Here is a 12,446-nt window from a genome sequence, read left to right as displayed (position 1 = left end):
TCATTTGTATTGCTTGGAAGAATCATTAACATTGCTAAATAAACGAGTCCTTGTTACTGCACATGTTATAGAAATATATGTGCCCATGTAAAAAGCAGCTTCTTATGCAAAGGGTTGCCTATCAGTGTTTCTTTTTTGTTTGTTTTCTCTGACCAAAATACTTTAATGAAATAGCACATTTCTTCCAATTCAGATATTGGCCTCTTTGTACCTCAGTTTTGGCTGATCTAGAAGACAAATGCATTTCTCCTTCAGATGCCTCTCAGGAAGCCCAAATATAAAATTCAGGAGTGCCACATTTAGGTCAGACTAATCTAAATATACTCTCCCAAGTTTTAAAAAAACCCAACAATTTTCATGGGATGTGCTAAATAGTTAGACAAACAGACACTAATTTATTTCACATATTTTCTAAACTTTAGTTCAAAGAAATCAAAAGAATCAAGACAGTTTACAAAATACATACATATCATTATAAGATAAAAATAAAAGGGGAGGGGAGACTAAATAAAACAAGAGTATACCAGACTTTATTAACTAAAGTGTATATTATAAGGTACATGGACTATCTAGAGATAAAAAATAAAGTTGGCTTTAGGCTTCCTAGCAATCAGCATCATAAATAAATATAGTAAACAATTTGGTATCTGTAAGGTTAAAAAAATCAGCTCTTTAAAAGGAAAATAATTATTTTTGATGTTGTAATTTAAAAAGAACTTCTTCTTTGTGTCCTCATGTCAAAGATTTGGTGTACTACAGTAAATATAATTAAAAAATATTCCTGTAGGGATTACTATAATGAGTTTCACAGAGTTGGTTCTTTTGCTCCTCAATATAAGCAGTTAAAACAGAAATGCACAATTGGTAAGTCAAGTCTATGCAAGGAGTAAAGTTTTTCTGAGACAGTGAAGGAAACACAAAATCAGATGGGCCAAATATACCTCATTAAATGTAACATAAATTTGAAAGTATCTGCAGAAACAGAGGGCAGCATATGTTTTAGAAAATCTCACAAAATACTTTTTAAACTAAATTTTTGGTTTAAAGTGTAGTGTGGCAAGGTCATTTAAAATTATACATTCAAGCATTTCTTTTGCTAATTAATGACAGACCCATTAATTAGACTGGCACCATTTTATAAAAGCTAGGCTTAATCAGGACATGTTAGAACAGACACTAATTTCAAGCAATATAACTTCCTAAGGAATCCTCAAGGATAAAGTGGTTGAAAGAAGTACCTGGAGCTCTAAGCACTTAAAAGTTATATTTACTAAAAATAATCATTAATAACTATTTGCCTATATATGTGACTGAAAGATCAAGTATATTACTGAGCAAATTACGTATAAGTAATGGTCCTTTAGCTTAAAGAACTAGTCATTCTTTGGGACTTGACATTTGGAACAAGAATTGATTAAAATTTTTCTGACTACAGTCTATAGTAATTCTCTGACTGGTGTTATTTCCTGTGGGTGCTTTAATCTTGAAGCTGTATTTGAAAGAAATAGGTCTTAAAGAGTTTTCCCTCAGGAGGTTGTCCTTTTACATTTCTCTCTCTCTCTCTCTCTCTCTCTCTCTCTCTCTCTCTCTCTCTCTCTCTAACACACACACACACACACACACACACACACACACACACTTGGAATTTATTTAATTCAGTTTGGCATAAATCACTAATTTAGGATCCCTCTTTCTCTCCCTGTTCCTTTGAACAGGTTAAACAGGTAAAGTGTAGTAAGTAATCCCTTACTGATGATGCATGCCAGGGTGTCCTTATTTACAACATGAAAAGCTGTGCAAATACACAGACTTTGGAGTCAGACATATTTTTATATAAATCCCAGTGTGTCATTTATTAGCTGAATGACCTGAACATTTTGCTTAAACTCTGAGTCTTACTTTTCTTGTCTAAGAGGAAAATGATATGTACCTATGATAATTAAAAGAGATGCTATCTAGAAAATGCTTGAAATTCCTCAGTTAGGAATTTCAGTAGTTTTTTGTTTTATTCTATTCCGTTTAACATTACACAAGTCCTCTAGGAAATTATAATTAAATTATCCTAAGAGCCAGATGTGATATTTCTAGGTATTAATACTTATCTCAGCATCTAGGGTTAGACTCTACCCTTTAAAAAATGTAAAGCCCTTCTATTTGACATGGTACCTGTGGTAGGTATGCTACCTCTGTCCCCAAGATGTCTATAATCCCCAGAAATTGTGAGTATATGATATTGCATAGAAAGGGGAATTTTGTATTAAGGATTTTGAAACAGAGAGATTATCCTGGATTATCCTGGTGGGCTCAATGTAATCACAAGCATCCTGATAAATAAAAGAGGGAGGCAGGATAGTGAGAGTCAAAGGAGATGTGATGACAGCAGCAGAATCTGGAGTCATGTGATGCTGGCTTTGAAGATGGAAAGAGGAATGCAGGAAGCCTCTAGAAGCTGGAAAATGCAAGCAAATGAATTCTTTCCTAGAGCCTTCAAGAAGGAATAGTACCCTGCTAACTCTGGGCTTTTAGATCAGTGGGAACCATTTTGGACTTCTGACTGCTAGACCTATAATAAATGTATTGTTTTAAGTCATTAAGTTTGGGACAAGTTGTTATAGCAGCAATAGGAAAGTACTATAGTGTCATATTCTGTTTGGAGTCTGAAATGTGGAGGCTAAAAGTATTTATTGCAACTGAGTTGGGCTTGCCTCAGCCTTTTTAGTAGATAGAGCTAGGAAATACCTGAGTTCATATTATACTTCCAGTTCAAATTCAAGACTATAGATTGTTTAGTTGGTCTCTCTTTTTATTTGTATCAACATCTGAGACAGCATAATTAGAATATACCATAATTTTTCATTTTGCTTTATCCCATAGTACACACATAACAATCTCAGAAAAAAATCAAAATCAACATTACTACCAACAATATGACTAATGAAAAGTCAAAAAGATTGTTTTTTGCAATTTTTAAAAATCTTTCAATATATCCCACTAGGGATATACAAAATCACTACATTTTAAAGTCACTCAGAATTATGACCCTTAAAAAAACTTTATATTTGCAGGATCAGATAATCATTCTTTCTCTTTATTTACCAATTATAACACTAGTGCCTGCTTACATAATTGTCTTGCTTTAGTCTATACTTTAGTCTGTTGAGTTTAATAATAATTAATATTTGTTATCACTTAACCAAATACAGTTGAGCTTTCTGATACTTAGAAAAGAACTCTACAACCAGCTTCTTTATTGAGACCTAGATTATGATTCTGTATAGAGTACCTTGTTTAATACCACTGATAGATTTCTAGTGAGTTAATGTCTGATTTAAAGACTTAGAGGAGGACGCTGAGGACTATATCTTCATCTTGTAGCCCAAATATTCCACAACTGGATTCTTTTTAATACTCCTAAAACTAAAACTAATTTGATTAAGCAGCTTACAAAAACAAGTGCTACCCCATCATCAAGTACCCAAATAGTTGTAGTAACTTTATTACACAGAATTTATTCCGTAGTAAAAAGACCTGTTGATTTTTCTTTGCTGATATGTGTAAACAAGATTAGAAGAATATAGGTAATATGTTTAAAGGAAATGGAATATAGGACCATAGTGGATTTTATTATCATGACAAATACACATTAATATGTATTAAAGTAACAGTTTTAGAAAGCAGCAAGTATTGGCATTTGGTTGAAATATGTTCTCAGATCAGGTCGCTCAAGCTGGCAGAACACAAAGCATTAAGTCACAGTCCAAAGGGTTAGGTCTGCAATTGGCAGGGTTTCAGCAAGAAGCTGAGATAGAGCTGCCTAGTGACAGCAGGCAGCTGCGCTAAAATACAAAGGTTTGGCAAGGTGTAACCAGCTTTGTCAATTAGGAGAACACAAACTGAAGCCAGAGTAGTCTCACAACAGTGAGACAGTCAGAGATTATATTAGAGCAAAGCCAGAAAAGTGGAGCAAGGTTGAACTAAGGTTTTGAATTCAAGCATCTACTTAGAAACAGCTAGACCATGCAAAGAAAGGATATTTATAAGAGAAGAGACACAAAGGTGAGCTGAACTAAAAGCAAAAAATAAAGCCTGGTCTTCAGTATTCTTCTGTTGCAAACAACAGAAATATATTTTGGGCGGTGTAAGCAAAAGATAATTTTAATGATAGACAAGTGGGTCTCAGAGAACTGACAGAAGCTGGAAGACCTTGTCTAGGCAGAATCCAAAATGGTCCAGAGATTGTGTAGTAGAATCATACCCACTGTTCTGTGGAAGAAACTATGTAGTCAAGGTGCTGGTCTTGGGATGTATTTTTTTTTTAAAGAGAGAATTTTTAATATTTTTATTTTTAGTTATCGGCGGACACAACATCTTTGTTTGTACATGGTGCTGAGGATCGAACCCACGCATACCAGGGGAGTGCGCTACCGCTTGAGCCACATCCCCAGCCCCTCTTGGGATGTATTGCCATTCTGTTTTTAGTTTCCAAGTTCCTCTGCTCAATATTCAAATGTGGTGGGAGAGAGGAGGGAGGAAATGGAGAAAGGGGGTGGGAGAGAATGAATACGAATGAAAATTAAATTGGCATTGTTTAGACAATGTGTCTCCCATTATTCCTTCCCTACCTTATACCACAGTTATAGAAGGTGGGGCCCCTGGCCAAAGAACAGAGTGAAATGGAGGAAATTCAACTAAGGGAAATCTGAATGCTATCAGGAAAAATAAACAGACACTGGACAGCCAATATCCCACAAATGTCCATATACACTTGATAAATCAGTGATAATAGGGCCTGAAACAAATTCAAATGTCTTGCTTTAGAACTATAAATCCAATTCTAAGTCTTTAGATTCAAAGCCAGGAAGCAGCTTGAGTTCTAATATTTTCAGCTTCTGATTACCAATCACGTTGGATTGGAAAACAGATTCCTAGTAGTTACAGTATCATATAACAACAATTTATTTAGTGCTTACTCTTTTCCAGATACTGTGATAAGCATATTACAAATGTATTATTACATTTAATCTTCCTGATATCAATATGACATAGGTATCACTGCCTCATTTTACAGATGAACTGTTTCACTTTACAGATAAACTACTTAAGAAGTTTGTGCAAAGAAGGAGCATAGATGTACACTGGAAAGTGGTATAATCTTAATTATAGCAGAAGTAGAAAGCAAACTAAAAGGAAGTGATGGTTCTAACTGAAATATCCTCTTATATCAATTTTAACTTCTGTGGACCTTGTGATTTTGTTCAGTTAGATGTAGAATCAATGTCATGACAGCAATAGGTGGAAGAATGAAAGCACACCAGAAATTTAGTGGTAAAAATTCCTGTACTTCCCTCTGGCGAAGAGAGGGAAGAAGTTATGACCAACCATGACCACATATAATAGAGACTAAAGAAACATAACTAGACAAAGTGGCTGACTTCCCTGTTTACTGTCCAAAGGGCACATGAAGTTCAGCTATGGCTTAGGCAAGCTTTGGCACTGTTGTCCTATCAAGCACAAGGATATAATAATCCAGTAATCCTGAGTAGTGGATGATGATTGAAGAAGCTTACCAGTTTGAAGGTAATCCATCATTGCAGACCCCATTCAGTGAAGTGGTATCTAATCACAACTAGAACTAGTGAAAACTTTTCCAAATCAAGTTTATATCTTCTCTGCATTGTTTGGCGGTTTGGGAAAGGCTGCAGTTTCAATTAGGAAAGGAAACCAAAGGAGATTTCAGTGCTACAGATTTGGAAACATTAGGGAGATAGATGAGTACAAAGCTTGAAATCTACCTTTAAGAAAGAGCATGTATTTGGCACTTTACATCTTCAGCCAGAGGACTGCATGGTTCTTATAGATGGGTACTGATAAGACTTAGTCACTCAGATTTGGTTCATGAGCTGAGATGAACTCCAGAGGTGGATATATAGGAAGAAGATAAGGAGACAGGGAATGGATCAGGTACTAGTCATTATGACTATCTCCAAATTTTAGATTAGTGTATTACCCAGAATTCAAAGGATTCTTGAAACCATCAAGAAAAAAAAAAATAACAACTTTGGCTAACTCTTCCATGTATCATAAAACAAAATTCTTTGGATAGCCAATCTTGCTTAAAAGCTGCCAAAATCAGGTCTGCTAATGGAAAAAAACAAAAAAATTAAATTGCCTAGCTAGAGATTTAGCCACTTTTTTCTTGGCAAGGTATTGTCATACTTTAGTGTTTATAGTTTTTCTCTTTAGAGATTCTTTTTTATTGAAGTTCTTTATCTTAAGAATGTGTTCTTTCCCTCTATGAGGTTTTAATATTGTCCACAAGTGATCTTCCCTTATTAAAACCCTTCTAATCTTTACTTTCTTTTTTATTTATAGTTGATTAACTCTCTACATGAGAAGTATTCCTTTGAGGAATGCTATGGACTGAATTTTTGTCTTCCCCAATTTTACATTTTTGAACCCTTAAACCCGAATGCAATGCTATGTGGAGATGGGGCTTTGGAGAGGTAATTAGGTTTAGCTGAGATCAGGGGCCCCCAAGGTGAGATTAAGGTGAAGCTGAGAAGGATCATTTGTCTCTCTATGCCCACACACTGAGGAAAGACCATGTGAGGCCATGAGGAGAAAGTTCTCCCCAGAATTTGACCTGACTAGCACCCTGATCTCAAACTTCCATGCTCTAGAACTGTGAGAAAACTAACTTCTATTGTTTAAGCAACTCAGTCTGTTATATTTTGTTATGGAAGCTTCTTTTAGTCCATTTTTCATTCATATAATAGAATACTGAAGATTAAATAATTTATATAGAAAAGAGGTTTATTCTGGCTCACAGTTCTGGAGGCTGGAACTCTAAGATCAGGTGGCTGAATCTGGTGGGGGCCTTATGGTGCTTCATTTCCATGGCTGAAAGTGGAAAGGCAAGCAAGTATATATGAGGGAGAATGAGGAGTAGACTTGGTTTATAACAACTCATTCTCCACAAGAGAGAACTCACTCATGCAAGGAAGATATTAATCCATGCATGAGGGCTCTGCCCCCATGACCCAAATACCTCCTGCTAGCTGCCACTTCCCAACCCTGTTTTATGAGGAATCAAGGTTCCAAGATATGAACTTTTAGGGGACACACCCGTACTGTGGCACAGTCCAAACAAAGACAAGAAGTCCTAAAAGAGGGATTTTATCAAACATTTCTGGAAATCATTATTGTAAAATATAATAAAGCCTCAGAAAATTTTGGTTTGTATACATTAATTTCCCACCTACTAAATTCTTAAAATCATTCTTTTAAGGATGACATAAACCAGGGTCTTGACTTTCTAGGTGTACTTATGATTTATCTGAACAAAAGTTTGCTAAGTAATACCTTCCCCCAAACCCAATCAAGCTGCTGTAGGTGACTGGCTTTCTCCCAAAATCCTTCCTGTCACTGCCCTTGATTGCAGGTTTGACTTGGGAAGAAGTTACTAAAATATGTTGTTCTCCTCCCAGTCCCTGCCTACTGTTACAATGTCTCACTTTGTATCCTTCCTCCTTCTACTTGACCATTTACTTTTTCTTAATTATAGCCTTCTTCCAGGTACTTTACCTTAAGTAAAACATTGAAAAAGAAAAAAGATAGCATACTTGGGTAGTGCCTCAGGCCCTACCCTATGTTAACCAGTAAATCACTAAAGTCAGGATTACTATTAAGGTTAAAATATTTGGAAGAAAATGAATGTTTCATCTGTTTTTACTTTGACAAGTTTTAGTAAATATTTTATATTTCATGCTTAAAATCTTAATCAAACTGTCCCATTTCTTTATTTCTTCCACTAAAAGATTCATTGCTTACAGAGAAGGGGAAATGACCAGCTTTACTTTTCACAAAATCTATATGCCATTCTCTCTCAAACAAAGCAAAGCATTTGTAGAACATGAAAAGAAAGCTTCTGTCAAAAGAAAAATCTGACAAATGCAAGCTTCCAGTATGTTATAAAAGACTAAAACAGCATAAACACATAGATTTATGATACAACAGTAATGAAAAATATTAATAGACTATAAATACCTGAAGAGTGGAAATGCCTGGAAACTTGGGATGACAACACACAAACTATTTAATTTGTGATATAACAGATGAAAAATAATAAATTGCCTGCTTATTTTGAGCCATTATATTAGAAAACAAAGGTTTTTAGTTGAGATGTCTGTGGTTTGGCTTTTCCTTCACTGATATAAGCCATTTTCATATTGTCAATTTTTTCTTATAATACAATGAACTTGAAAATTTATTGCTTCCTAGCTAGGTTACTTTCCAATTTTAATCTAGGAGTTTCTAGGCCAAATTTTAACCAAACATCTTTACTGAAGTATTAAAAAATACAAACATTTATTCTCATCCATATTTAATTTAAAAATGATTTGAAACTGACCAAATTAATTATGCAAATGTATGAATATGTAACAATGTATCCCACTATTATGTATAATTATAATGTATTGTAAAATAAGTAAAAATATATTACTTGATTGTATATATTTATACTTGCATTTCTTAAACACTTAACAAAACTTAGTGAGGTTTGTATTCTTTATCTAAACTGGCTTTTTTTGAGGCAGACAGAATAAAATGGTTTGTTGGGAGCTGAGGACAATAATATTTAAATGTTCATGTATTTGACAATAGAATATCCTGTATTGCAGACACTTCTTATTCATTTAGTGAGATAGGGTTAACTTTATTTTTTGTCTAGTATTGGGTCCTGGAATAGATATCAGAAACGTTGGGATATATCATTTGACCAGGCATATTATTCCCACATCTGAATATGTATAAATCTGAGCCCCCCCCCAATGGTAGGAGCAAGTTCAGGGCCTTGCACATGCTAAGCAAGCACTGTAACACCCAGCAGTCCTCTTGCCTACTTCTAAATCTCTTATACAAAGATGGTGTGTTAAGCATGAAGCAGTGCTCTTATCATTGCTCTTCTACAAGTGGTGATACTAGTCAGTTCTTAACTTTCAGTCTGGGGAAGAATGTGAGGAGACAAGGGTAAAAAATTCACGGTTATACTATAAAACATAAAAAACAAACAACAACAAAAACAACAAAACACCCTGGCATCTTTCCATACATTAACAATCTAATCAGTTTTTCAAAGGAGGGACAGGAAAGATAAATTCTCAATTATTTTAACATGCATTTGTTTCACTGGAGCCTTTGAGAGAAAGGAGGAGCAAAACATATACACAAAACACAAGTCTTCTGTTATATTGAGTGTATCAAGAGTATAACAATGTTTGATAAACAAATTCACATCTTTAAACATAGCACCAGGCCATGCTTTTGCTTTGCACAGACCATAATGCCTAATTTTTGAAAGAATTTCAAACATACGTGATAGAAAGACTAACAATTTAGAAAATTATAGTTTTAGAGTTCTCTGCAATGCCTTCTTGATGGGTCAATTTCTATAGGGGCCTTTCACTATGACATATCTCCATTCCAACTACAAAGGAGGAAGGAATGTAATCAGCTCTTTGTATGTGGACAAAGTGGACTGGAAAGTAAAGTGAGAAAACATAAATTTCAGTTTGTGCTCTATATCTTGATGACTTCTGACAAGACTCTGGGAACTCTAGGTTTATTTGAAAATCACCATAATACCTACCACACTCAATAGTTCAGAGGACTACCTCAATTCACAAAATATCTCCAATTTAGAGACAGCAAATGAGAGGAAATGGAAGCAGCAATTCATTTTTCTAAGCAGCTGAACCCCTAATATGGCACTGGGGTCAGAAAGAAGTGGGAGAAAATGTCAACCCAGTGATGTCATCCTTCATTTCCTGGCCCTAAGATTCTCTGGCATCTGGAGGGCTGTCTCGGCACACCTGAAAAAGCCTTGGTACCTGATTTGGCACAAAGGCGCCCTTAAGGATTTTTGGCTTGTTCAATTTTTGGTAGGTCTAAACCTTCTAAACCACAGGAGTGCTCACGGTCTGAAGCACAAAAACATACTCGCATCTACTACTGCTCCTCATTCTCGCTACGCACCGCTCGCGCGAAGGTGGAGACAGGGAGTGGTTAAGGTTTTATAAAGCTTGCCAGCCAATGAGTACGCGGCCTCCCTTCCGGTCGGCGATCCGACCAATCCTAGCAGTTCGGTGAAATCTTCGGCTCTACTCGGCTCTATTCGCTGATGCGGGCAGCTCCGGGGGCCGCCACCGCTAGAGAGACGCTTTCCTTTTTAATTTTTTTTTTCCATGTGTTCACTTCCGGGTCCGGCGCCGATCCGGATGCTCGAGGCAGAAGGATGTTTGACCTCCGGATAAGTGAGGTGCCGCTGTGCATTCATTCCCGACTGCATCGGTGGCGACAGCAGCGGCCCGGGCGGCGACTCTCCGGCCAGCGGCGGCGGTAGGAAGCACTGGCAGTAGTGCTGAGACCTAGTCCGAGCCGGGCCGAGCTGCCTTACCTCCCTCGCTCGTTCCTTTCCCCCTACCTCGCTCGATCCCTCCCAGCGTGGCTTGCTTTCCTCCTCCGGCCGCCGGCGGGTGTGATGTGCCGTCGCAGCTGCCCCCGTCGCCGCTGACTATCGGAGTGTGGGGGCGCCGCCCGCGCCCGGGACCGACCCCGCCACTCGCGGCCGCGCCTCTGAGGTAAAGCCCCCTCCGCGGTGCTGGGCTGGCTGGCCCGGCCCGGTTACAGGCTCGGCGCGGCCGCGGGTTCCTGCCTCCCGGGTGGGGCTGAGTGGGCTGGGGTCCTGGGCAGGCTGGGGAGGGCTGCGGCGGGGGCGGCGCCGCGGGCGGGGGCGCGGGAAGAGTAGGCGAGGACCCGGGCTGGCGGCGCCGAGGCGCGGGCCGGAGGGGCCGCGGCCGCGGGATGAGGGTGCCGAGGGGGCCGCGGGCGGCGGGGCCGAGCTAGGTGCAAAAGTTGCCCGAGTGGTGCTGCGCGTGCGGAGACGCCTGGGAGGTGGGCGAGCTGGCTTTAGGTGGAGGCTTCTTTTAGAAGGGGTTTTGAGGAGGTGAATGCAGTCCCCGGTGCTGCTTGCTGTGACCACAGAATTACCTTCGGAATGGGGGTTTTGGATAAGAGGAAGACAAGGATCTGGGGAAGGAGGTGGCAGAGGCCAGCATTCAGTTCGGGGATAAACTTCCCGTGGGGGGGGGATGTTTGTTTTAAAGGAGGGGGCAGGGATTTACCTATTTGATTGAGCTTTCGACTTAGCTCCAAACTTAACCAAGGTATTAGTCAAAAGGCAACAAAATTACTGTTGGTTACTGTTACGGGGCTGGTTTGTTTGTTTATTCCTCATGCACGGGAAGAGGCACACAGAAGAGTCGTTTCTGTGGGTCTACATCCCCACATTTGTTGTCAGCAGTGTGGTGATGGAAATGTGTGTGTGTGTGTGTGTGTGTGTGTGTGTGTGTGTGTGTGCTTGTGGGGTGGGGGTAGTTAGGCCTGTGTCATGATCATTCCAGTTCTCCCACCTCAGGCTTCAGGAAAGAAGGAAAAGTTAATGGGCGGGAGTCAGTCTGTGTGGGAGACAGCTACTGTTGCTACACTGTGCGAATTAGTTTTAACTCTGTTGTGATGAGTGCCCAGGTTGTTCAGCCAGTGGCCCTCTTTAAGTTGGGTAATAACTTATACTTAAAAATGGAAAATGAAAAACCTGCTTATTTTTGATAAATTAAGAAAATAAATCATTTACTTCTTTTACTCTTGTAATTATTTCTTGTGATCGTTAGTGACTTGATTATAGATAGTAAGAGAGATTGCAGGGCTGGGGTTGTGGCTCAGTGGTAGAGTGCTCTTCTAGCATGTGCACTATAAAATATAGGTATTGTGTTCATCTACAACTAAAAAAAAATTAAAAAAGGAGATGTTCAACTATAAAATGGAATACTTAATGAAATAAAACCCCCTAATTTTAAAGTCATATGTGTTTCTTTGAAGAATATTGAAGTTTCCCATATATAAATACATGGTGGAAGGAAAATATCACACAAATTATTATAAGAATAATTTAGAATTAGAAAGATGTGAGACTGGTTTAAGAAAACATTTTTTTTCTCTCTCTCTCACACACACACACACAATCAGATCTGATATGTGATATTCTCAGTAACTTTTTTCTTTGAATGTGCTTAGTATTTTATATTATTTCCAAACTTTGCTCCAGCTGTTTCCTGAGTTCAGATAAATTATCTTCATATTTTTTGTTATGACCTTTATAGTTTGCACAAAAGATGAAAATTATGTTTATAGACATTGGAAGAAAGATGTCATAAAATACATTGTGTGGTTTTGGCATGGATACTTAACAGAATGTACAGATACTTTTGCTTAAAGTGAGCTTGCATTTCAGGATATGCATCAGGTAGGAGTAGTTTTTATTAGAAGAAGGGAGAGAGATTCGTTTTACTGTTGACATAAATAAGACTTTCTGCAGAGATTTTTGAGAG

The 12,446-nt window shown here is 38.1% G+C and overlaps 1 protein-coding gene across 2 annotated transcripts in view; it reads left to right on the top strand.

Annotated features, from left to right (window-relative positions):
• Nucleotides 1-10,065: 10,065 nt before the first annotated feature.
• Csnk1g3 (casein kinase 1 gamma 3) overlaps nucleotides 10,066-12,446 on the top strand; it is a 103,844-nt gene continuing 101,463 nt past the window's right edge. The window contains exon 1 of one of the 2 annotated variants that reach the window (XM_026396190.2): nucleotides 10,066-10,398. The gene's annotated coding sequence lies outside the window, so the exon portion shown is untranslated. Of the gene's footprint in view, nucleotides 10,641-12,446 lie in introns of both variants that reach the window. The other variant, XM_026396189.2, reaches the window with a different exon arrangement.

This window comes from Urocitellus parryii, chromosome 1 (genome assembly GCF_045843805.1).
Source record: "Urocitellus parryii isolate mUroPar1 chromosome 1, mUroPar1.hap1, whole genome shotgun sequence".
NCBI lineage: Eukaryota > Metazoa > Chordata > Mammalia > Rodentia > Sciuridae > Urocitellus > Urocitellus parryii.
Note: the sequence above shows the minus strand (reverse complement) of the source record. Positions and strands in the feature narration are given on the sequence as shown.